The following is a 23,213-nucleotide window of genomic DNA, read 5'->3' as shown; positions in this document are numbered from 1 at the left end:
GCAGTAGATGTTGGGGTAGGGGTGCTGCTTGTAACAGTGGTCGAGCTAGTGGAGACAACCGGGACTGTGGTGTAGGTACTCCTCTGTGTGCTGGGTGTTGTCCCAGAGATCGAGGTGGACAGAGCAGCGGTAGTAACAACCTCAGGAGTCACAGATGTAAAGGAGGCAGAAGTTGTTGCAGAACTGGAGTGACCAGGAATGGATACAGGTAAGGTGGTGTGAGAAGCACTTGTTGAAAGTGTGCTGCCTACAGAAGATGTCGGGGAAGTGTGGCCCCCGATGGAAGTTGCTGATATAGTGATATTGCCAGGGGAGGGTGTTGGGGATGTATGAGCCCCTGTGGAAGCTGGCACTGTGGAGGCACTGTCAGGAGGAGTTGGAGACGGTGTAGCCACTGTGGAAGAGGGAAGAGTGGTGGCACTTTCAGCAAAAGTTGGTGACACACTGGCTTCTGTAGAAGAAGGTAATGTGATAGCACTGTCAACAGAAGTTGGTGACATGCTGGCTTCTGGAGAAGAAGGCACTGTGGTGGCACTATCAGCAGAAGTTGGAGAGGAACTGACTTCTGTAGAGGAAGGCACTGTGGTGGCAATTTCACTGGAAGTTGTAGAAGAAGTGGCCTCTGTAGAATAAGGCATTGTGGTGGCACTGTCAGTGGAAGTTGGATATGAAGTGGCCTCAGTAGAAGAAGGCACAGTCATGGCACTGTCAGTGGGAGATGGAGAGGAACTGGCCTCTGCAGAAGAAGACTCTGTGGTGGCACTGACAGGGAAAGTTGGAGAGGAAGTGGCGTCTGTCGAAGAAGGTACTGTGGTGGCGCTATCAGTGGAAGCTGGAGATGAAGTGACCTCTGTAGATGTAGACACTGTGGTGGCACCGTCAGTGGGAGTTGGAGAAGAACTTGGCTCTGTTGAGGAAGGCAGTGTGGTGGCATTCTCAGTGGGAGTTGGAGAGGAAGTGACCTCTGTATAAGAAGGCACTGTGGTGGCACTGTGAGTGGGAGTTGGAGAGGAAGTGGCCTGTGTAGAAGGAGGCACTGGGGTGTCACTGTTAGTGGAAGTTGGAGAGGAACTGCTCTCTGTCGAAGAAGACACTGTGGTGGCACTATCAGTGGAAGCTGGAGATGAAGTGGCCTCTGTAGATGTAGGCATTGTGGTGGCACTGTGAGTGGGAGTTAGAGAGGAACTTAGCTGTGTTGAGGAAGGCAGTGTGGTGGCACTCTCTGTTGGAGTTGGAGAGGAACTGGACTCTGTCGCAGAAGTCACTGTGGTGGCACTGTCGGTGGAAATTGGAGATGAAGTGGCTGCTGTAGATATAGGCACACTGGTGTCACTGTCAGTGGCAGTTGGAGAGAAACTGGCCTCCGTTGAGGAAGGCAATGTGGTGACACTGTCAGTGGATGTTGGAGAGGAAGTGGCCTCTGTTGAAGAGGACACTGTGGTGGTTCTGTCACTAGATGTTGGAGAGGAACTGGCCTCTGATGAAGAAGCTGTTGCAGTGGCAGTTTCAGTGGGAGTTGGAGAGGAACTGGACTCTGTCAAAGAAGTCACTGTGGTGGCACTGCCAGTGGTAGTTGGAGAGGAACTGGGCTCTGTAGATGTAGGCACTGTGGTGGCACTCTCAATGTGGGTTGGAGAGGAAGTGGCTGCTGTAGAAGAAATGACTGTGATGGCACTATCAGTGGATGTTGGAGACGAACTGGCTTCTGTAGAGGAAGGCACTAAGGTAGCGCTGTCAGTGGAAGGTGGAGACGAACTGGCCTCTGAAGAGGAAGACGTTGTGGTGGCACCATCAGTGGAAGCTGGAGAGGAACTGGCCTCTGTAGAAATCGGGACAGTAGTGGCACTGTCACTGGGAGTAGGAGAGGAACTGGGCTCTGTAGATGTAGGCACCATGGTGGCACTCTCAGTGGAAGTTGGAGAAGAACTGGACTCTGTCAAAGAAGTCACTGTGGTGGCACTGCCAGTGGGGATTGTGGAGGAAGTATCTTCTGTAGAAGAAATCACTGTGGTGGTACTCTCAGTGGATGTTGGAGACGAACTGGCTTCTGTAGAGGAAGGCACTGCGGTGACACTGTCAGTGGGAGTGGGAAAGGAACTGGGCTGTGAAAATGTAGGAACTGTGGTGGCACCGTTGGTGGAAGTTGGAGAGGAACTGGCCCCTGTTGATGAAGATCCTGTGATGGCACTGTCAGTGGGAGTAGGAGAGGAACTGGGCTCTGGAGAAGAGCTGGGCTCAGGAACTGGGGTAGGAGTAGGAGTAGGAGAGGAACTGGGCTCAGGAGAAGATGGAGAGGAACTGGTTCCTGTCAACGAAGACCTTGTGGTGGCACTGTCAGTGGGAGTTGAGGAGGAACTGGGCTCTGTAGGCACAGGGGTGGCACTCTCAGTAAGGGTTGGAGAAGAACTGGACTCTGTCAAAGAAGTCACTGTGATAGCACTGCCAGTGGGGGTTGGAGAGGAAGTGGCCTCTGTAGAAGATATTACTGTGGTGGAACTCTCAGTGGATGTTGGAGACAAACTGGCTTCTGTAGAGGAAGGCACTGTGGTAGCGCTGTCAGTGGAAGATGGAGATGAACTGGCCTCTGAAGAAGAAGACGTTGTGGTGGCACCATCAGTGGATGTTGGAGAGGAAGTGGCCTCTGTAGAAGGAGACACTGTTGTGGTACTATCAGTCGAAGTTGAAGAGGAACTGGGCTCTGTAGAAGAAGTCACTGTGCTGGCACTGTCAGTGGGAGTTGGAGAGGAACTGGTCTCTGTAGAAGAAACAACTGTGGTGGCACTCTCAGTGGATGATGGAGATGAACTGGCTTCTGTAGAGGAAGGCACCGTGGTAGCACTGTCAGTGGAAGGTGGAGATGAACTGGCCTCTGACGAAGAAGACATTGTGGTGGCACCATCAGCGGGTGTTGGAGAGGAAGTGGCCTCTGTAGAAGAAGGCACTGTTGTGGCAATGTCAGTAGAAGTAGGAGAGGAACTGGGACCTGTAGATATAGGCACTGTGGTGGCACTCTCAGTGAGGGTTGGAGAAGAATTGGACTCTGTAGAAGAAGTCACTGTGGTGGCACTCTCAGTGGGTGTTGGAGATGAACTGGCTTCTGTAGAGGAAGGCACTGTGGTAGTGCTGTCAGTGGAAGGTGGAGACGAACTGGCCTCTGAAGAAGAAGACGTTGTGGCGGCACCTTCAGTGGAAGTTGGAGAGGAACTGGCCTCTGTAAATATCGGCAGAGTGGTGGCACTGCCAGTGAGAGTAGGAGAGGCACTGGGCTCTGTAGATATAGGCACTGTTGAGGCACTCTCAGTGGATGTTGGAGAGGAAGTGGCCTCTGTAGAAGAAGGCACTGTTGTGGCATTGTCAGTGGGAGTAGGAGCGGAACTGAGATCTGTAGATGTAGGCACTGTGGTGGCACTCTCAGTGGGGGTTGGAGAGGAAGTGGCTGCTGTAGAAGAAATCACTGTGGTGGCACTCTCAGTGAATGTTGGAGACGAAGTGGCATCTGTAGAAGAAAGCACTGTTGTGGCAGTGTCAGAAGAGGATGGAGAGGAACTGGTTCCTGTCGAAGAACTCACTGTGGTGGCACTGGCAGTGGTAGTTGGAGAAGAACTGGCCTGTGGAGATATAGGCACTGTCGTGACACTCTCAGCGGGGGTGGGAGAGGAAGTGTCTTCTGTGGAATAAATCACTGTAGTGGCACTGTCAGTGGATGTTGGAGAGGAAGTGAACGCTGTGGAAGAAGGCACTGTGGTGGCATTGTCAGTGGGAGTAGGAGAGGAACTGAGATCTGTAGATGTAGGCACTGTGGTGGCACTCTCAGTGGGGGTTGGAGAGGAAGTGGCTGCTGTAGAAGAAATCACTGTGGTGGCACTCAAAGTGGGGGTAGGTGATGAACTGGCTTCTGTAGAGGAAGACTCTGTGGTAGTGCTGTCGGTGGAAGGTGGAGACGAACTGGCCCCTGAAGAAGAAGACATTGTGGTGGCACCTTCACTGGATGTTGGAGAGGAAGTGGCCTCTGTAGAAGAAGGCACTGTTGTGGCAATGTCAGTGGGAGTAGGAGAGGAACTGAGATCTGTAGATGTAGGCACTGTGGTGGGACTCTCAGTGGGGGTTGGAGAGGAAGTGGGTGCTGTAGAAGAAATCACTGTGGTAGTGCTGTCAGCGGAAGGTGGAGACGAACTGACCTCTGAAGAAGAAGACGTTGTGGTGGCACCTTCAGGGGATGTTGGAGAGGAAGTGGGCTCTGTAGAAGAAGGCACTGTTGTGTCCTTGTCAGTGGGAGTAGGAGAGGAACTGAGATCTGTAGATGTAGGCACTGTGGTGGCACTCTCAGTGGAGGTTGGAGAGGAAGTGGCTGCTGTGGAAGAAATCATTGTGGTGGCACTTTCAGTGGGTGTTGGAGACGAACTGGCTTCTGTAGACGAAGACACTGTGGTAGTGCTGTCACTGGAAGGTGGAGACGAACTGGCCTCTGAAGAAGAAGACGTTGTGGTGGCACTCTCAGTGGATGTTGGAGAGGTAGTGGCCTCTGTAGAAGAAGGCACTGTTGTGTCCTTGTCAGTGGGAGTCGGAGAGGAACTGAGATCTGTAGATGTAGGCACTGTGGTGGGACTCTCAGTGGGGGTTGGAGAGGAAGTGGCTGCTGTAGAAGAAATCACTGTGGTGGTGCTGTCAGTGGAAGGTGCAGATGAACTGGCCTCTGAAGAGGAAGATGTTGTGGTGGCACCTTCTGTGGATGTTGGGGAGGAAGTGGCCTCTGTAGAAGAAGGCACTGTAGTGTCCTTGTCAGTGGGAGTAGGAGAGGAACTGAGATCTGTAGACGTAGGCACTGTGGTGGGACTCTCAGTGGGGGTTGGAGAGGAAGTGGCTGCTGTAGAAGAAATCACTGTGGTCGTGCTGTCAGTGGGTGTTGGAGATGAACTGGCTTCTGTAGAGGAAGACACTGTGGTAGTGCTGTCACTGGAAGGTGGTGACGAACTAACCTCTGAAGAAGGAGACGTTGTGGTGGCACCTTCTGTGGATGTTGGGGAGGAAGTGGCCTCTGTAGAAGAAGGCACTGTTGTGTCCTTGTCAGTGGGAGTAGGAGAGGAACTGAGATCTGTAGATGTAGGCACTGTGGTGGGACTCTCAGTGGGGGTTGGAGAGGAAGTGGCTGCTGTAGAAGAAATCACTGTGGTCGTGCTGTCAGTGGGTGTTGGAGATAAACTGGCTTCTGTAGAGGAAGACACTGTGGTAGTGCTGTCACTGGAAGGTGGTGACGAACTAACCTCTGAAGAAGAAGACGTTGTGGTGACACCTTCTGTGGATGTTGGGGAGGAAGTGGCCTCTGTAGAAGAAGGCACTGTTGTGTCCTTGTCAGTGGGAGTAGGAGAGGAACTGAGATCTGTAGATGTAGGCACTGTGGTGGGACTCTCAGTGGGGGTTGGAGAGGAAGTGGCTGCTGTAGAAGAAATCACTGTGGTCGTGCTGTCAGTGGGTGTTGGAGATGAACTGGCTTCTGTAGAGGAAGACACTGTGGTAGTGCTGTCACTGGAAGGTGGTGACGAACTAACCTCTGAAGAAGGAGACGTTGTGGTGGCACCTTCTGTGGATGTTGGGGAGGAAGTGGCCTCTGTAGAAGAAGGCACTGTTGTGTCCTTGTCAGTGGGAGTAGGAGAGGAACTGAGATCTGTAGATGTAGGCACTGTGGTGGGACTCTCAGTGGGGGTTGGAGAGGAAGTGGCTGCTGTAGAAGAAATCACTGTGGTCGTGCTGTCAGTGGGTGTTGGAGATGAACTGGCTTCTGTAGAGGAAGACACTGTGGTAGTGCTGTCACTGGAAGGTGGTGACGAACTAACCTCTGAAGAAGGAGACGTTGTGGTGGCACCTTCTGTGGATGTTGGGGAAGAAGTGGCCTCTGTAGAAGAAGGCACTGTAGTGTCCTTGTCAGTGGGAGTAGGAGAGGAACTGAGATCTGTAGATGTAGGCACTGTGGTGGGACTCTCAGTGGGGGTTGGAGAGGAAGTGGCTGCTGTAGAAGAAATCACTATGGTCGTGCTGTCAGTGGGTGTTGGAGATGAACTGGCTTCTATAGAGGAAGACACTGTGGTAGTGCTGTCACTGGAAGGTGGTGACGAACTAACCTCTGAAGAAGAAGACGTTGTGGTGACACCTTCTGTGGATGTTGGGGAGGAAGTGGCCTCTGTAGAAGAAGGCACTGTTGTGTCCTTGTCAGTGGGAGTCGGAGAGGAACTGAGATCTGTAGATGTAGGCACTGTGGTGGGACTCTCAGTGGGGGTTGGAGAGGAAGTGGCTGCTGTAGAAGAAATCACTATGGTCGTGCTGTCAGTGGGTGTTGGAGATGAACTGGCTTCTGTAGAGGAAGACACTGTGGTAGTGCTGTCACTGGAAGGTGGTGACGAACTGGCCTCTGAAGAAGAAGACGTTGTGGTGACACCTTCTGTGGATGTTGGGGAGGAAGTGGCCTCTGTAGAAGAAGGCACTGTTGTGTCCTTGTCAGTGGGAGTCGGAGAGGAACTGAGATCTGTAGATGTAGGCACTGTGGTGGGACTCTCAGTGGGGGTTGGAGAGGAAGTGGCTGCTGTAGAAGAAATCTCTGTGGTCATGCTGTCAGTGGGTGTTGGAGATGAACTGGCTTCTGTAGAGGAAGACACTGTGGTAGTGCTGTCACTGGAAGGTGGTGACGAACTAACCTCTGAAGAAGAAGACGTTGTGGTGACACCTTCTGTGGATGTTGGGGAGGAAGTGGCCTCTGTAGAAGAAGGCACTGTTGTGTCCTTGTCAGTGGGAGTCGGAGAGGAACTGAGATCTGTAGATGTAGGCACTGTGGTGGGACTCTCAGTGGGGGTTGGAGAGGAAGTGGCTGCTGTAGAAGAAATCACTATGGTCGTGCTGTCAGTGGGTGTTGGAGATGAACTGGCTTCTGTAGAGGAAGACACTGTGGTAGTGCTGTCACTGGAAGGTGGTGACGAACTAACCTCTGAAGAAGAAGACGTTGTGGTGACACCTTCTGTGGATGTTGGGGAGGAAGTGGCCTCTGTAGAAGAAGGCACTGTTGTGTCCTTGTCAGTGGGAGTCGGAGAGGAACTGAGATCTGTAGATGTAGGCACTGTGGTGGGACTCTCAGTGGGGGTTGGAGAGGAAGTGGCTGCTGTAGAAGAAATCACTATGGTCGTGCTGTCAGTGGGTGTTGGAGATGAACTGGCTTCTGTAGAGGAAGACACTGTGGTAGTGCTGTCACTGGAAGGTGGTGACGAACTAACCTCTGAAGAAGAAGACGTTGTGGTGACACCTTCTGTGGATGTTGGGGAGGAAGTGGCCTCTGTAGAAGAAGGCACTGTTGTGTCCTTGTCAGTGGGAGTCGGAGAGGAACTGAGATCTGTAGATGTAGGCACTGTGGTGGGACTCTCAGTGGGGGTTGGAGAGGAAGTGGCTGCTGTAGAAGAAATCTCTGTGGTCATGCTGTCAGTGGGTGTTGGAGATGAACTGGCTTCTGTAGAGGAAGACACTGTGGTAGTGCTGTCACTGGAAGGTGGTGACGAACTAACCTCTGAAGAAGAAGACGTTGTGGTGGCACGTTCTGTGGATGTTGGGGAGGAAGTGGCCTCTGTAGAAGAAGGCACTGTTGTGTCCTTGTCAGTGGGAGTAGGAGAGGAACTGAGATCTGTAGACGTAGGCACTGTGGTGGCACTCTCATTGGGGGTTGGAGGGGAAGTGGCTGTTGTAGAAGATATCACTGTGGTCGTGCTGTCAGCGGAAGGTGGAGACGAACTGACCTCTGAAGAAGAAGACATTGTGGTGGCACCTTCTGTGGATGTTGGGGAGAAAGTGGCCTCTGTAGAAGAAGGCACTGTTGTGTCCTTGTCAGTGGGAGTAGGAGAGGAACTGAGATCTGTAGACGTAGGCACTGTGGTGGCACTCTCATTGGGGGTTGGAGGGGAAGTGGCTGTTGTAGAAGAGATCACTGTGGTCGTGCTGTCAGCGGAAGGTGGAGACGAACTGACCTCTGAAGAAGAAGACATTGTGGTGGCACCTTCAGTGAATGTTGGAGGTGAAGTGGCCTCTGTAGAAGAAGGCACTGTTGTGTCCTTGTCAGTGGGAGTCGGAGAGGAACTGAGATCTGTAGATGTAGGCACTGTGGTGGGACTCTCAGTGGGGGTTGGAGAGAAAGTGGCTGCTGTAGAAGAAATCACTGTGGTCGTGCTGTCAGTAGGTGTTGGAGATGAACTGGCTTCTGTAGAGGAAGACACTGTGGTAGTGCTGTCACTGGAAGGTGGTGACGAACTAACCTCTGAAGAAGAAGACATTGTGGTGGCACCTTCTGTGGATGTTGGGGAGGAAGTGGCCTCTGTAGAAGAAGGCACTGTTGTGTCCTTGTCAGTGGGAGTAGGAGAGGAACTGAGATCTGTAGATGTAGGCACTTTGGTGGGACTCTCAGTGGGGTTTGGAGAGGAAGTGGCTGCTGTAGAAGAAATCACTGTGGTCGTGCTGTCAATGGTTGTTGGAGATGAACTGGCTTCTGTAGAGGAAGACACTGTGGTAGTGCTGTCACTGGAAGGTGGAGACGAACTGGCCTCTGAAGAAGAAGACGTTGTGGTGGCACTCTCAGTGGATGTTGGAGAGGTAGTGGCCTCTGTAGAAGAAGGCACCGTTGTGTCCTTGTCAGTGGGAGTAGGAGAGGAACTGAGATCTGTAGATGTAGGCACTGTGGTGGGACTCTCAGTGGGGTTTGGAGAGGAAGTGGTTGTTGCAGAAGAAATCACTGTGGTCGTGCTGTCAGTGGAAGGTGCAGACGAACTGGCCTCTGAAGAGGAAGATGTTGTGGTGGCACCTTCTGTGGATGTTGGAGAGGAAGTGGCCTCTGTAGAAGAAGGCACTGTTGTATCCTTGTCAGTGGGAGTGGGAGAAGAACTGAGATCTGTAGATGTAGGCACTGTGGTGGTACTCTCATTGGGGGTTGGAGGGGAAGTGGCTATTGTAGAAGATATCACTGTGGCCGTGCTGTCACTGGAAGGTGGTGACGAACTAACCTCTGAAGAAGAAGACGTTGTGGTGGCACCTTCTGTGGATGTTGGGGAGGAAGTGGCCTCTGTAGAAGAAGGCACTGTTGTGTCCTTGTCAGTGGGAGTCGGAGAGGAACTGAGATCTGTAGATGTAGGCACTGTGGTGGGACTCTCAGTGGGGGTTGGAGAGGAAGTGGCTGCTGTAGAAGAAATCTCTGTGGTCATGCTGTCAGTGGGTGTTGGAGATGAACTGGCTTCTGTAGAGGAAGACACTGTGGTAGTGCTGTCACTGGAAGGTGGTGACGAACTAACCTCTGAAGAAGAAGACGTTGTGGTGACACCTTCTGTGGATGTTGGGGAGGAAGTGGCCTCTGTAGAAGAAGGCACTGTTGTGTCCTTGTCAGTGGGAGTCGGAGAGGAACTGAGATCTGTAGATGTAGGCACTGTGGTGGGACTCTCAGTGGGGGTTGGAGAGGAAGTGGCTGCTGTAGAAGAAATCACTATGGTCGTGCTGTCAGTGGGTGTTGGAGATGAACTGGCTTCTGTAGAGGAAGACACTGTGGTAGTGCTGTCACTGGAAGGTGGTGACGAACTAACCTCTGAAGAAGAAGACGTTGTGGTGACACCTTCTGTGGATGTTGGGGAGGAAGTGGCCTCTGTAGAAGAAGGCACTGTTGTGTCCTTGTCAGTGGGAGTCGGAGAGGAACTGAGATCTGTAGATGTAGGCACTGTGGTGGGACTCTCAGTGGGGGTTGGAGAGGAAGTGGCTGCTGTAGAAGAAATCACTATGGTCGTGCTGTCAGTGGGTGTTGGAGATGAACTGGCTTCTGTAGAGGAAGACACTGTGGTAGTGCTGTCACTGGAAGGTGGTGACGAACTAACCTCTGAAGAAGAAGACGTTGTGGTGACACCTTCTGTGGATGTTGGGGAGGAAGTGGCCTCTGTAGAAGAAGGCACTGTTGTGTCCTTGTCAGTGGGAGTCGGAGAGGAACTGAGATCTGTAGATGTAGGCACTGTGGTGGGACTCTCAGTGGGGGTTGGAGAGGAAGTGGCTGCTGTAGAAGAAATCTCTGTGGTCATGCTGTCAGTGGGTGTTGGAGATGAACTGGCTTCTGTAGAGGAAGACACTGTGGTAGTGCTGTCACTGGAAGGTGGTGACGAACTAACCTCTGAAGAAGAAGACGTTGTGGTGGCACGTTCTGTGGATGTTGGGGAGGAAGTGGCCTCTGTAGAAGAAGGCACTGTTGTGTCCTTGTCAGTGGGAGTAGGAGAGGAACTGAGATCTGTAGACGTAGGCACTGTGGTGGCACTCTCATTGGGGGTTGGAGGGGAAGTGGCTGTTGTAGAAGATATCACTGTGGTCGTGCTGTCAGCGGAAGGTGGTGACGAACTGACCTCTGAAGAAGAAGACATTGTGGTGGCACCTTCTGTGGATGTTGGGGAGAAAGTGGCCTCTGTAGAAGAAGGCACTGTTGTGTCCTTGTCAGTGGGAGTAGGAGAGGAACTGAGATCTGTAGACGTAGGCACTGTGGTGGCACTCTCATTGGGGGTTGGAGGGGAAGTGGCTGTTGTAGAAGAGATCACTGTGGTCGTGCTGTCAGCGGAAGGTGGAGACGAACTGACCTCTGAAGAAGAAGACATTGTGGTGGCACCTTCAGTGAATGTTGGAGGTGAAGTGGCCTCTGTAGAAGAAGGCACTGTTGTGTCCTTGTCAGTGGGAGTCGGAGAGGAACTGAGATCTGTAGATGTAGGCACTGTGGTGGGACTCTCAGTGGGGGTTGGAGAGAAAGTGGCTGCTGTAGAAGAAATCACTGTGGTCGTGCTGTCAGTAGGTGTTGGAGATGAACTGGCTTCTGTAGAGGAAGACACTGTGGTAGTGCTGTCACTGGAAGGTGGTGACGAACTAACCTCTGAAGAAGAAGACATTGTGGTGGCACCTTCTGTGGATGTTGGGGAGGAAGTGGCCTCTGTAGAAGAAGGCACTGTTGTGTCCTTGTCAGTGGGAGTAGGAGAGGAACTGAGATCTGTAGATGTAGGCACTTTGGTGGGACTCTCAGTGGGGTTTGGAGAGGAAGTGGCTGCTGTAGAAGAAATCACTGTGGTCGTGCTGTCAATGGTTGTTGGAGATGAACTGGCTTCTGTAGAGGAAGACACTGTGGTAGTGCTGTCACTGGAAGGTGGAGACGAACTGGCCTCTGAAGAAGAAGACGTTGTGGTGGCACTCTCAGTGGATGTTGGAGAGGTAGTGGCCTCTGTAGAAGAAGGCACCGTTGTGTCCTTGTCAGTGGGAGTAGGAGAGGAACTGAGATCTGTAGATGTAGGCACTGTGGTGGGACTCTCAGTGGGGTTTGGAGAGGAAGTGGTTGTTGCAGAAGAAATCACTGTGGTCGTGCTGTCAGTGGAAGGTGCAGACGAACTGGCCTCTGAAGAGGAAGATGTTGTGGTGGCACCTTCTGTGGATGTTGGAGAGGAAGTGGCCTCTGTAGAAGAAGGCATTGTTGTATCCTTGTCAGTGGGAGTGGGAGAAGAACTGAGATCTGTAGATGTAGGCACTGTGGTGGTACTCTCATTGGGGGTTGGAGGGGAAGTGGCTATTGTAGAAGATATCACTGTGGCCGTGCTGTCACTGGAAGGTGGTGACGAACTAACCTCTGAAGAAGAAGACGTTGTGGTGGCACCTTCTGTGGATGTTGGGGAGGAAGTGGCCTCTGTAGAAGAAGGCACTGTTGTGTCCTTGTCAGTGGGAGTAGGAGAGGAACTGAGATCTGTAGATGTAGGCACTGTGGTGGGACTCTCAGTGGGGTTTGGAGAGGAAGTGGCTGTTGCAGAAGAAATCACTGTGGTCATGCTTTCAGTGGAAGGTGCAGACGAACTGACCTCTGAAGAGGAAGATGTTGTGGTGGCACCTTCTGTGGATGTTGGAGAGGAAGTGGCCTCTGTAGGAGAAGGTACTGTTGTGTCCTTGTCAGTGGGAGTAGGAGAGGAACTGAGATCTGTAGACGTAGGCACTGTGGTGGCACTCTCATTGGGGGTTGGAGGGGAGGTGGCTGTTGTAGAAGAGATCACTGTGGCCGTGCTGTCAGTGGAAGGTGGAGACGAACTGGCCTCTGAAGAAGAAGACGTTGTGGTGGCACCTTCAGTGGATATTGGAGAGGAAGTGGCCTCTGTAGAAGAAGGCACTCTTGTGGCATTGTCAGTGGGAGTAGGAGAGGAACTGAGATCCGTAGATGTAGGCACTGTGGTGGGACTCTCAGTGGGGGTTGGAGAGGACGTGGCTGCTGTAGAAGAAATCACTGTGGTCGTGCTGTCAATGGGTGTTGGAGATGAACTGGCTTCTGTAGAGGAAGACACTGTGGCAGTGCTGTCAGCGGAAGGTGGAGACGAACTGGCCTCTGAAGAAGAAGACGTTGTGGTGGCACCTTCAGTGGATGTTGGGGAGGAAGTGGCCTCTGTAGAAGAGGGCACTGTTGTGGCATTGTCAGTGGGAGTATGAGAGGAACTGAGATCCGTAGATGTAGGCACTTTGGTGGCACTCTCAGTGGGGGTTGGAGAGGAAGTGGCCTCTGTAGAAGAAGGCACTGTTGTGGCATTATCAGTGGGAGCAGGAGAGGAACTGAGATCTGTAGATGTAGGCACTGTGGTGGGACTCTCAGTGGGGGTTGGAGAGGAAGTGGCTGCTGTAGAAGAAATCACTGTGGTCGTGCTGTCAGTGGGTGTTGGAGATGAACTGGCTTCTGTAGAGGAAGACACTGTGGTAGTGCTGTCACTGGAAGGTGGTGACGAACTAACCTCTGAAGAAGGAGACGTTGTGGTGGCACCTTCTGTGGATGTTGGGGAGGAAGTGGCCTCTGTAGAAGAAGGCACTGTTGTGTCCTTGTCAGTGGGAGTAGGAGAGGAACTGAGATCTGTAGATGTAGGCACTGTGGTGGGACTCTCAGTGGGGGTTGGAGAGGAAGTGGCTGCTGTAGAAGAAATCACTGTGGTCGTGCTGTCAGTGGAATGTGGAGACGAACTGGCCTCTGAAGAGGAAGACGTTGTGGTGGCACCTTCAGTGGATGTTGGAGAGGAAGTGGCCTCTGTAGAAGAAGGCCCTCTTGTGGCATTGCTAGTGGGAGTAGGACAGGAACTGAGATCTGTAGATGTAGGCACTGTGGTGGGACTCTCAGTGGGGGTTGGAGAGGAAGTAGCTGCTGTAGAAGAAATCACTGTGGTCGTGCTGTCAGTGGAATGTGGAGACGAACTGGCCTCTGAAGGGGAAGACGTTGTGGTGGCACTCTCAGGGGATGTTTGAGAGGAAGTGCACTCTCTAGAAGAAGGCAATTTGCTGGTATTGTTTTTGGTAGCTAGAACCACAGTTTCCTCTTCAGACAACTTGGAGGTGCTTATGGTGGGATTTCTTCCAGATTTTCTACTCCTTTTAAAATTTATCAGCATGTTGTTACTGTCAGTCAGATATGATTCTTCCTTTGCAGTTCCTGTAAAAGTTGTCAGATTGTGTCACTTTTGTCAGTGCTTTTGAAAATATTTTAAGCCCTCTAGAGTCGACAGAGGTCCGTGTGAGTAATGGGTACTAAGTGGGGTGTTTATTGTAGCTTTTTTTAGAAAAAAAAAAATCTGGTTTCAAAATCCATTGTCTGAATGAACCAGAAATATTTGTTGCAGGTATATCCATGTCTCTCTTCCCTCCTCTAGGCTCTTTGAGTTGAGCAGAGCCTGAACCCCTTTCCATATATCGTGGCTGGTTCCCATCCACTTTTAATAATCTTTAAGGCCCTAAAAACCATGTAGTCATGGAGTGTAAAATGTTGTGGGGGATTGGGGTTTATGAGTTTTCCAGTCCTTTTGCTCAGAGGTGCCCTTCCCAGCATCTCCAGGGCTGCTGGGCCTCACCTGTGTCATGGATCTCTTTCATCTCCTTGCACTGAGGGTCCCGGGGGTTCCCCTGAGACACACACCCTCCTCCATCCCATACAGCCCTGTCCTCTGGGATGTCTGAAAAAGAGAAAGGGAGGTTAGTCTCCTGGAGCTATAACATTTCTTCTCATTTGCGAGTCCTTTATTCTCCCCAAGTCTCTGTGATTGCCCAACCTCATCTCCCCACCCCCACCCCTGCCTCCCCTGGAAAGGGCCACAGTGTTTGTTTCACAGTCTAGAAATCAAGCATCAGGACCTCGTTCACACAGAGGTGAAGCGAGAAGACCAGGGTTTGAGGGATAAGGTCTTGAAGATCTTGAGAGGTTGGGGCAAACCTCAGGTTTTGCAGCTGTGGGAAAGGGAGCTCTTGCTCAGTTCGGGAGTCAGATTTCGAGGAAACATTTACGTGCGACTAAGTCCTTTCCAATGGAATATGAGCACAACTGAGTATGCCATTTCCAGGCCAGCCCAGAAACTTCCCCGGTGGTCCTGATCGGTGGTCCTGATCTCTCTGCCAGTTGGAGTCAGATAGCACAGAGGCCCAAGAAGATAGTGAAGCCTAGGAAGAAGGAGGCCAGGTCCCTGGATAATGACATGAAGAAAACCTACCTGCCTACCGGGAACATCTGCTCTCCTATCGTTACATGAGCAGGGAAAAAACCTTCTACCGCGGTTGAGCGATGACACATTTGGGGCATATTTGTTATAGCATATACAAAAATATCCTAATACAGTAAAGAGCTTCATTTAACCCTAGGAACAGATACACTTACTCTAATCATCTTCAAGAAACTCAAACCTTTTGTATCAAATAACCTTTTCCCACTTGAGATTTAATATATTTGTAATATTCAAGAGAATTTGGCTTAATGTGGCAACCTTGTAGTTTCAATTTAAAATACGTAATTGAGGGATGCCTGGGTGTCTCTGTTGGTTAAGTGTCCAACTCTTGGTTTCTGCTTAGGTCATGATCTCACAGTTTGTGAGTTCGAGCCCCGTGTTGGGTTCTGCACTGACAGTGTGGAGCCTGCTTGGGATTCTCTGTCTCCCTCTCTCTCTGCTCCTCCCTCGCTCTCTCCCTCTCTCTCTAAAAATAAATAAATAAACATTAAAAAAATAAAGTATATAATTGAGTGATCAATTTAGACTTGTCATTTTACATGAAAATCTTGCCAAGATTATAAACAGTATTAGAACATTTAAGAGTACTTAAGATCCACCATATATATAATGTATTAGGCTTGAAGGTTTGAAGGAAGTTTTAAAAATAAACATTTTAATGTATTAGGTTTATGGAGTTTCTTGAGTACTTGAAAAGATTTTGTTTATGAATCAAACAATTGAAGTCTTTAAATAGGAAATGTAATGTATTAATTTTATAAATGTAACTTAAAATGTTTAAAGTAATTTAATTGGCCAAGTATGTAAAATGGATTAAACACTCATCAAAGGCCCTTATAAAAACATTATGCTCTGCTTCTGTCCAAGATGGAGCATCAGAGACTGGATTTGACCTCCTACCGGAAACAACACCCACCCCCAAATAACCTGATAACCATAGCAAAGACAGGAAGCAATGATTTTCAATACACTGGATGTGCCTGTGATCACCCTAGCTGACTGACTTGAGAGGGTTTCCAGCAAGATCTCTTGGGTTGAGGAGATGTAGACCAGTGTCTTGAAAGAATGAGGCAGCTAGAGTTCACAGGACAGAATTACTGGGTGGCAGACTAGCACAGAGGGGTCCCTGATCAGCCCTAGGCTGATCAGAGCATGCTTCTCAAGAAACTACCCAAGATCCAGGAAATGCCACTGGAAAAGATTAGAAGGAAAGAGACCTGGCTCTCACGTAGGCATGGGAACAATGCTCTTTCCACCAGCCAAACTGGAAAAGCCTATAATTCACAGGGCGTTGGGCAGAGAGAGAACTCAGGAAGATCTTGCGTCAGTCCTAGGAAATACAGCCCTACACTGAGATTCTCAGGATTCATGTAAGGAATTATACTTAAAACAAAAAACAAAAAACAAGAGAAGACTCCATCCTGTGGGAGTTAGTGCCACCATGGAGGAGTACCACTGCCACTGCCACAAGGCTGGCTTCAATGCTGATGAAGCCAACAATATCCTTAAAGAGCATATGAATAGGACCTTCAGTGGTGAAGATTATAACCAGAAGAACATCAACCAACAGACTGCAAGCATAGTAGAGCAAACCTTAACACATTTGGTTATGTTGGGAAATGCTTATAAATATGTTGTGACCTGTGCAGTGGTCCAGAGGAGCGCATATGGCTTTCACACAGCCAGTTGCTGTTTTGGGGGGTTGCCACCTCTGATGGAACCTGTAGTGTAAGATGGGAGGACCGAACCATGAACTGTGTAGTCAATGTTTCTACCATTGCTATTGACCTGTGACAGACTAAAAGTGTTCAGCCAAAGCCGTTAACTTAACAATTTGCCAGTGTGTCCTTTCTTTTTATTAAAAAAATTTTTTTGGGGGGCGCCTGGGTGGCGCAGTCGGTTAGGCGTCCGACTTCAGCCAGGTCGCGATCTCGCGGTCGTGAGTCCGAGCCCCGCGTCGGGCTCTGGGCTGATGGCTCAGAGCCTGGAGCCTGTTTCCGATTCTGTGTCTCCCTCTTTCTCTGCCCCTCCCCCGTTCATGCTCTGTCTCTCTCTGTCCCAAAAATAAATAAACGTTGAAAAAAAAATTAAAAAAAATTTTTTTTTATCTTTATTTGTTCTTGAGAGAGAGACAGGGTGTGAGCAGGGGAGGAGCATGGAGAGAGGGAGACACAGAATCCTCAGCAGGCTCCAGGCTCTGAGCTGTCGGCACGGAGCTGGACGCGAGGCTCGAACCCACGAACCATGAATGAGATCATGATCTGAGCCGAAGTCGGATGCTCAGCCGACTGAGCCACCCAGGCGCCCTTCCAGTGTGTCCTTCCTTAAAAAACTAATTGTTACTTATTAATGTGCTGGATGACAAATGTGCAAGACTCTTCAAAGCTATCAACAATCTCATGGTAATTTGGCAGATTATCTCTTATTGTGTGCAGCGTCATTTATGTAGGAAAAGATTTTAGGGGCACCTGGTGGCTCAGTCGGTTAAGTGTCCAACTCTTGGTTTCAGCTCAGGTCATGATCTCACAGTTTGTGAGTTAGAGCCCCGCATCAGGCTCTGTGTTGATAGCCTGGAGCCTGCTTGGGATTCTCTATCTCCCTCTGTCTGCCCCTTCCCCGCTCTCTTTCTCTCTCTCTCAAAAATAAATAAATAAGCATTTAAAAAATTAAAAAAGGGGTGCCTGGCTGGCTCAGTTGGTTAAGCACTGGACTTTGGCTTAGGTCAGGTCATGATCTCACAGTTTGTGAGTTCGAGCCCCACATCAGGCTCTGCGCTGACAGCTCAGAGCCTGTAGCCTGCTTTGGATTCTGTGTCTCCCTCTCTCTGTCCCTCCCCTACTGGCACTGTCTCTTTCTGTCTCTTAAAAAATGAATAAATGTTTAAAAATTTTTTTTAGAAAAAGAAGAATATTGAGATAATACAAAGATAGAGTTTCATGTAGTGGTCTATATTTTTGGCACGTCAAAAATTCTCACAGCCATGACCTTTATTTTACTTCGTGTTGCTGGCTTTTGTGTCCTGGATGATTATAATGACCAAAATATCTGTGCAGTTAAGTCTTGCTCCTGATTATTGTTACTGAAACCTTATTTTAAAAGAATAATAATCAAAATACCTGGGGACTTGATATCTGCTCTGTTTTTATTTAAAATATAGTAAAGATTATCTTCCTGTGCTGTAAAAGAAAAAAAAAAGCAAGAGGAGGCAGAAGAAGAAAAGGAGGAAGAAAAAGGAAACAGCGTTTGATTTTGGAATAATTATGTATATCATATCATAATGTAACATATGATACAAAACTTACAAAATAAGCCTTTCTCCCACCTTATATCCAAATTGTCCTTTTCAGACTCAACTATTACTGGTTTCTTGTGAGACCTTTCAGATATTATATACATCAACAAGCGCTTAAAAGAGGTATGGTTGCATACTGTACACATGGTTCTGTGTCTCGCTTTTTTTCATTGTCTCAAGCATATTAAGCTACCTCCTTCTTTGTAATGACTACATAGTGCTCCATGATATAGATGTATAGATTTATTTAATTTGCCTCTTAGAGATGGATGTTTGGGCTGTGTGGTAGGCAGAATTTTGGTCCTCATGGTCTCTGCCCCCTGGTGTTAATTCCAAGAGTATGTTATGTTACGTGGCAGAAGGAACTTGGCAAGTATGACATTGCTAATCAATTGACTGATCAGGTCAAATAGGTAGATTATCCTGGATTTTCAAGGCAGGACCGATGTTATCACATGAGCCCTTAAAAGCAGGGAAAAGAACAGAAGAGAACTCAGAGAAGAGCAACAGAGAGACGCCACGTCATTTGCTAAGGTGAATATGGATATCCCTGTATTTGCGACTTTGCATTGGTATATGAGTGTATCCATTGGGCAAATTCCTACACATGGAAATTGCCAGGCAAAAGAGCATGTGTCCTGGATATTGGGTTCCTTTTTTCTCAAAGACCTTCTAAAAAAAAAAAAAAAAAAAAAAAAAGACCTTCTATAGAACTGTACCAATCACACTCCCTTTCTGTGGCTGGCAGTGTCTCTTTCCCACATTCTCAACAGCCAGTATGCTATCTAGCTTTTTTGATTCTTGGCAATTGTCATGGGTTGAATTTATCCATCCCTCAAAAAATTATACTGAATTCCTAACCCTCAGGACCTCAGAACATGTCTTTATTGGGATATAGGTCTTTACAGAGGAAATCAAGTGAAAATGAGGCCATTAGGGTGGGCTTATGACCATTATGACTGGTGTCCTTATAAAAAGGGGAAATTCTGACATGAATTTAAATACATTTTTTAAAAGAAGGGAAATTCAGAGAGTATATCAAAATAAAAAGCTTCTGCACAGCAAAAGAAAAAATCAACAAAACTAAAAGACAACCTGCTATATGGGAGAAGATATTTGCAACAACATATCCTATAAGGGGTTAGTATCTTAAATATATAAAGAACTTACACAGGGGCACCTGGGTGTCTAGGTGGGTTAAACGTCTTGATTTTGGCTCAGGTCATGATCTCATGGTTCATGAGATCAAGCCCTGTGTTGGGCTCTGCACTGTCAGACTAGGATTGGGATTCTCTTTCTCCCTCTCTCTCTCTGCCCCTCCCCTGCGAGCCCTATCTCTCCAAATAAATAAACATTTAAAAAAAAGAACTTATAAAACTCAACACTCAAAAATCAAATAATCCAATTTAAAAATGGACAGATGTGAACAGACATTTCTCCAAAGAATACATCCAGATGGTCAACAGACATATGAGAAGATGCTCAACATCACTCATCAAAAGGGAAATGCAAATCAAAACTACAATGAGGTATCACCTCACACTGTCAGAATAGCCAAAATCAAAAACACAAGAAGGGAAGTTTGGGGGCCCCTGGGTGGCTCAGTCGGTTAAATGCCACACTCTTGGTTTCAGGTCATGATCTCACAGTTCATAGGTTCGAGTCCCACATCAGGCTCTACACTGACCACGCAGAGCCTGTTTAGGAATCTCTCTCTCCCTCTCTTTCTACCTGTCCCCTGCTCTCTCTCTCTCTCTCTCTCAAAATAAAAAAATAAACTTAACTAAAAAAAAAGAAGAGAAGTTTGGACACAGAGACGTGCACACAGGGAGAACCCCTCAGGGAAAGATGAAGGCAGAGATCGGGGTGACGTGCCTGCAAGCCAAGGAATGTCTATTGCCAGCAGCTACCAGATGCCAGGGGAGAGGCCTGGCATAGATCTTTCCTTCCCTACTGCCTTCAGAGGGAGCATGGCCTGCTGACACTTTAATCTTGGACTTCTGACCTCCAGAATTGTGAGACAAGAAATTCCATTGTTCTAAGACACTCAGGTTGTGCTAATTTGCTATGGTGGCCCTGGAAGGGAAATTCTTTCTGGTCACCTGTGGTTGCAGCAGTGGATTCAAGGAGAGAGAGGTCAGTGGTGACCCCTAGGAAGGCTCCTCAGAGGAGAAGGACCTTGTTGATGGAGGCGAAGTTGGGGGGATAGCCACTGGAGTGACTCCCTGAAGAGAAGGATGACAGTAGGAGGGTGGTGAGGACATGGGTGGGCAAAAGCACTCAGGTTGGGGAAGGGAAGGGAGGGAAGCGAGCAGGAGATGACTGAGCACCCAGGCCTTGGACACATCTGTGCTGGATATGGGAGGTAAGAAGCACTTGCCAGGGCTGGACGGGGCTCGACTGGGCCCAGAATGTTGTGTTTCATTGACAAGCAATATAACCAGGGTGTGCTGGAAGGAGGGGCCAGACGGCCAGAAGAGGGTGTGCCTGCCGGGAAGAGCCAGGTGAAGGCCACCAGATTCTTCCTCAAGGCCCACGCCCCACTCAGGCATCCCCAGCCCAGTAGCCTGAGAAGGGATGTGGCTCTGGGTCCCCAAAAGGACACATGGGAGAGTCAGGTGCCATTCAAGGCTGGCCAGGGCTCTACAGACCAGCTGATGCCCAGAGAGGGGACCACAGAATCCCAGAGAGTCTTCAAGGCTCCATTTCACTGAGGGGGGAGACTGGGAGTGGAGATGCGATGAGCCACAGGGTGCAGAATGTGGGAGAGACCAAGGGGTGGGAGGAGGAGAAAAAGAAGAAGGGGGAGAGAGGGAGAGGGAGTGGAGGGAGGGGCCAGAAAGAAGGAACAGAGAGCAGAAAGGGGAGAGCAGAGGAGTGGAGGAATGAGAAGGAGCTGGAAACATCTTCCCCAACTAAGGCCCATTTTAGTGCCTAAAATGCCACTATTAGAGATAAGTCACTAAGAATCTGGACAGCACACACAGTGCCTGGGAAGAGGGTGTCATTCTCAGTACTAATAAGGTGGCAGCTCTGGGTGTCATCACATTGGGAGTCCATGCCAAGTGATGGCAGGGTTCAGGTCAGTGAACCAGCCCTTTAGACCATGCCAAGCCACTGCCCCACCCTGTCCCAGACTTCGGCCCCCCTGTCTTCCCTCATTCTCTTCATTTGCCAGTCAGCCCTCAGGTAGGCCTCCAGAGAAGGCCTTGTCTCCTTTGGGTGGGTTTGGGCCAAGGAGGCCCCAGTCCCAGGATTACATTTACAGGTGCTTTCTTCCCAGCCCCCACTCCATTTCCTCTTTGGAGAAGAGTTGCCCAAGGTCTGGGTCCAGGGAACCAGGAGCCCCCGCTCCTCCTGGTGTTTTGAGCTCAGGGCAAAACACAGTCCAGGACATGGCAGTCTGAATGACATCCACAGGGCCCAGCATGAGCCCCCACTCTTGCCTCTAAGACCCCTTCCCATCCCACCCAGGCCATTCCTGGAGCACGTCTCAAGGGAGTGCAAATCTGAGGCCTGCAGTTTCGTTTCTGCCTTTTCCCCTCCCTCTTTCTCTGGGGACAGGCGAGTGGCAGAGGGAACCCTTGAAAGGTCTGACCAGGAACCCCTGTCATTCTCTGCCAACCTGAGCCCAGTCCCCATGGCCATGGAACCCTTAGTGGGCCCAACCCTTGTCCTTTAGGGGAAGACACTGAAGCCAGAGATGAACTGAGCTGCCCCACAGCACACAGCTGTTTCACTGCATTTTTAGAATCTGGGGCTCCCAAAACCCCAGCTTGTGCCCATTTGGCTAGAGCAGTGGCCCCTTTCCTGGTTCTGGGATGCCCGACAGCCCTGGGACATGCTCGGGGCACAAGGCAGGGGTGGGGTGATACAGAAATGGCCAGAACAAGAGTCAGAGCAGAGACTTCAGGCTTTTGTCTCTTATGAAAGGAAGGCCTGGATGTTTGGGAGGAGGTGGCCAGGGGGGTGGAGGGGCACATCCACAGGGTAAGGACAGACCCTAATATCGGTTGAGCATCTGCTATATGTCAGGGACTGTGGCGGGGGGGGGGGGGGTGTTGAGCATCTGCTATATGCCAAGGACCACAGGGCAGGGGGGGCGGTTTCAGTCTAACCCTCCAGCCCGGACAAGTCCGAGTTCTTATTCTCTTTCTGGAGAGGAAGCAAGCTCAGAAAGGCTAACTTGGACGCACCCCAAAGCCCTGGCTCTTCTCCCGAATGTAGCTGGGGAGAAGAGAGGGTGAGGGACATGAGCTGAGCTCCAGGCAGAGGATACCCCAACCTGTGCCCGCCCCCGGAAGCAGCCCTCCCTCGAGCCTGGGCAGACCGGGGAGAAGAGGCGAGGTGGGGGTTCACTCACCCTGCCCAGCAGCAGCATGGCAAGACAGGAGCTGAAGGACAAGGGGCAGCAGGCAGAGCATCATGGTCACCAGTCTTGACATTGGAGCTCGGAGGGCAGTGCACCTGCCATTCACCCTCTCAGGAATGCGCAAAATGAGTATCAGCCAAAGAACCCCAGTAATAAATGGGCCCCAGAGCCCTTTGATCCCTGAGACACTGGAAAGCTGAGGCCAGCCCACCTGAGTCAGTGTGTGAGCTTCTATCCTGACTGGGGGTGCGGATTTTATTTCAGGCCAAAGGGCAGAGGGAGGGGAGCCCCTCCCTTGCCAGGCAGCACGCAGGCACACAGGCCACCAGGTTTGTCACCCAGGTAGAGGGGCAGGCACAGGGCCCTGAAGCAGCCTGGGAGAACTGAGAAGACCCTTGGAGGGAGGTTCCCACCCTTGGAGAAGAGGCTGGGCCTGAACCTGAGAGGAGAAGAGTGCCCATCATTCCCCTCCAGCCCCCTGGTAAGGTGACTCCCCCTCCCTTCTTCTCAAGCTCTCATTACTGACCCTGATGACCCTACCAGGACATGGGGTGCAAGTCATGGCCACACCTAGGCCAGTGCCCAGCTCCGGGATGGCTGCATTCTTGGATCTGTGGGCCCTGAGATCTATCTGTGAGCTCCCAGGTGAGCACAAGTTTCCACGGCCGTGCAGAGTGACCTTGCCCTACCCCAAGGTCAACAGAGCCAAGTCCTCACTCCTTTCCTTGCCTTTTGTGGGCTCCCACCCATCACTCCCTGGGCCTGAGGCCCCCAAGTTCTGACCCCAGGCTCGTCTGCCACAGTGACCTCAGGCAGAGGTGGGCCCGATTCTGCCCTGGCCTAGACAGGCGAGGAGCTCCATGCTCCATGTTCTACATGTGGTCACAAGAAGGGGCTGAGAGTGCTGGGTGTCCCATGTCCAGATTTGGCATCTAATCTTGGGAGGAGTGCTGTCCCCAAGAAGGGCTTCCTGAGCTCCAGGCCCCTGCAGGGGAGAGAAAGAAACCACTCACAGCTC

General features: G+C 50.3%; 1 pseudogene; it reads left to right on the top strand.

Moving 5' to 3' along the window:
* Positions 1 to 14,942: 14,942 nt before the first annotated feature.
* Positions 14,943 to 16,415, top strand: LOC109497055 (annotated as a pseudogene).
* The last annotated feature ends 6,798 nt before the right edge of the window (positions 16,416 to 23,213 follow it).

Source organism: Felis catus, chromosome E3 (genome assembly GCF_018350175.1).
Source record: "Felis catus isolate Fca126 chromosome E3, F.catus_Fca126_mat1.0, whole genome shotgun sequence".
Classification (NCBI taxonomy): Eukaryota; Metazoa; Chordata; class Mammalia; order Carnivora; family Felidae; genus Felis; species Felis catus.
The sequence above is the reverse complement of the archived record's forward strand: the minus strand, read 5'-3'. Positions and strand labels throughout refer to the sequence as shown.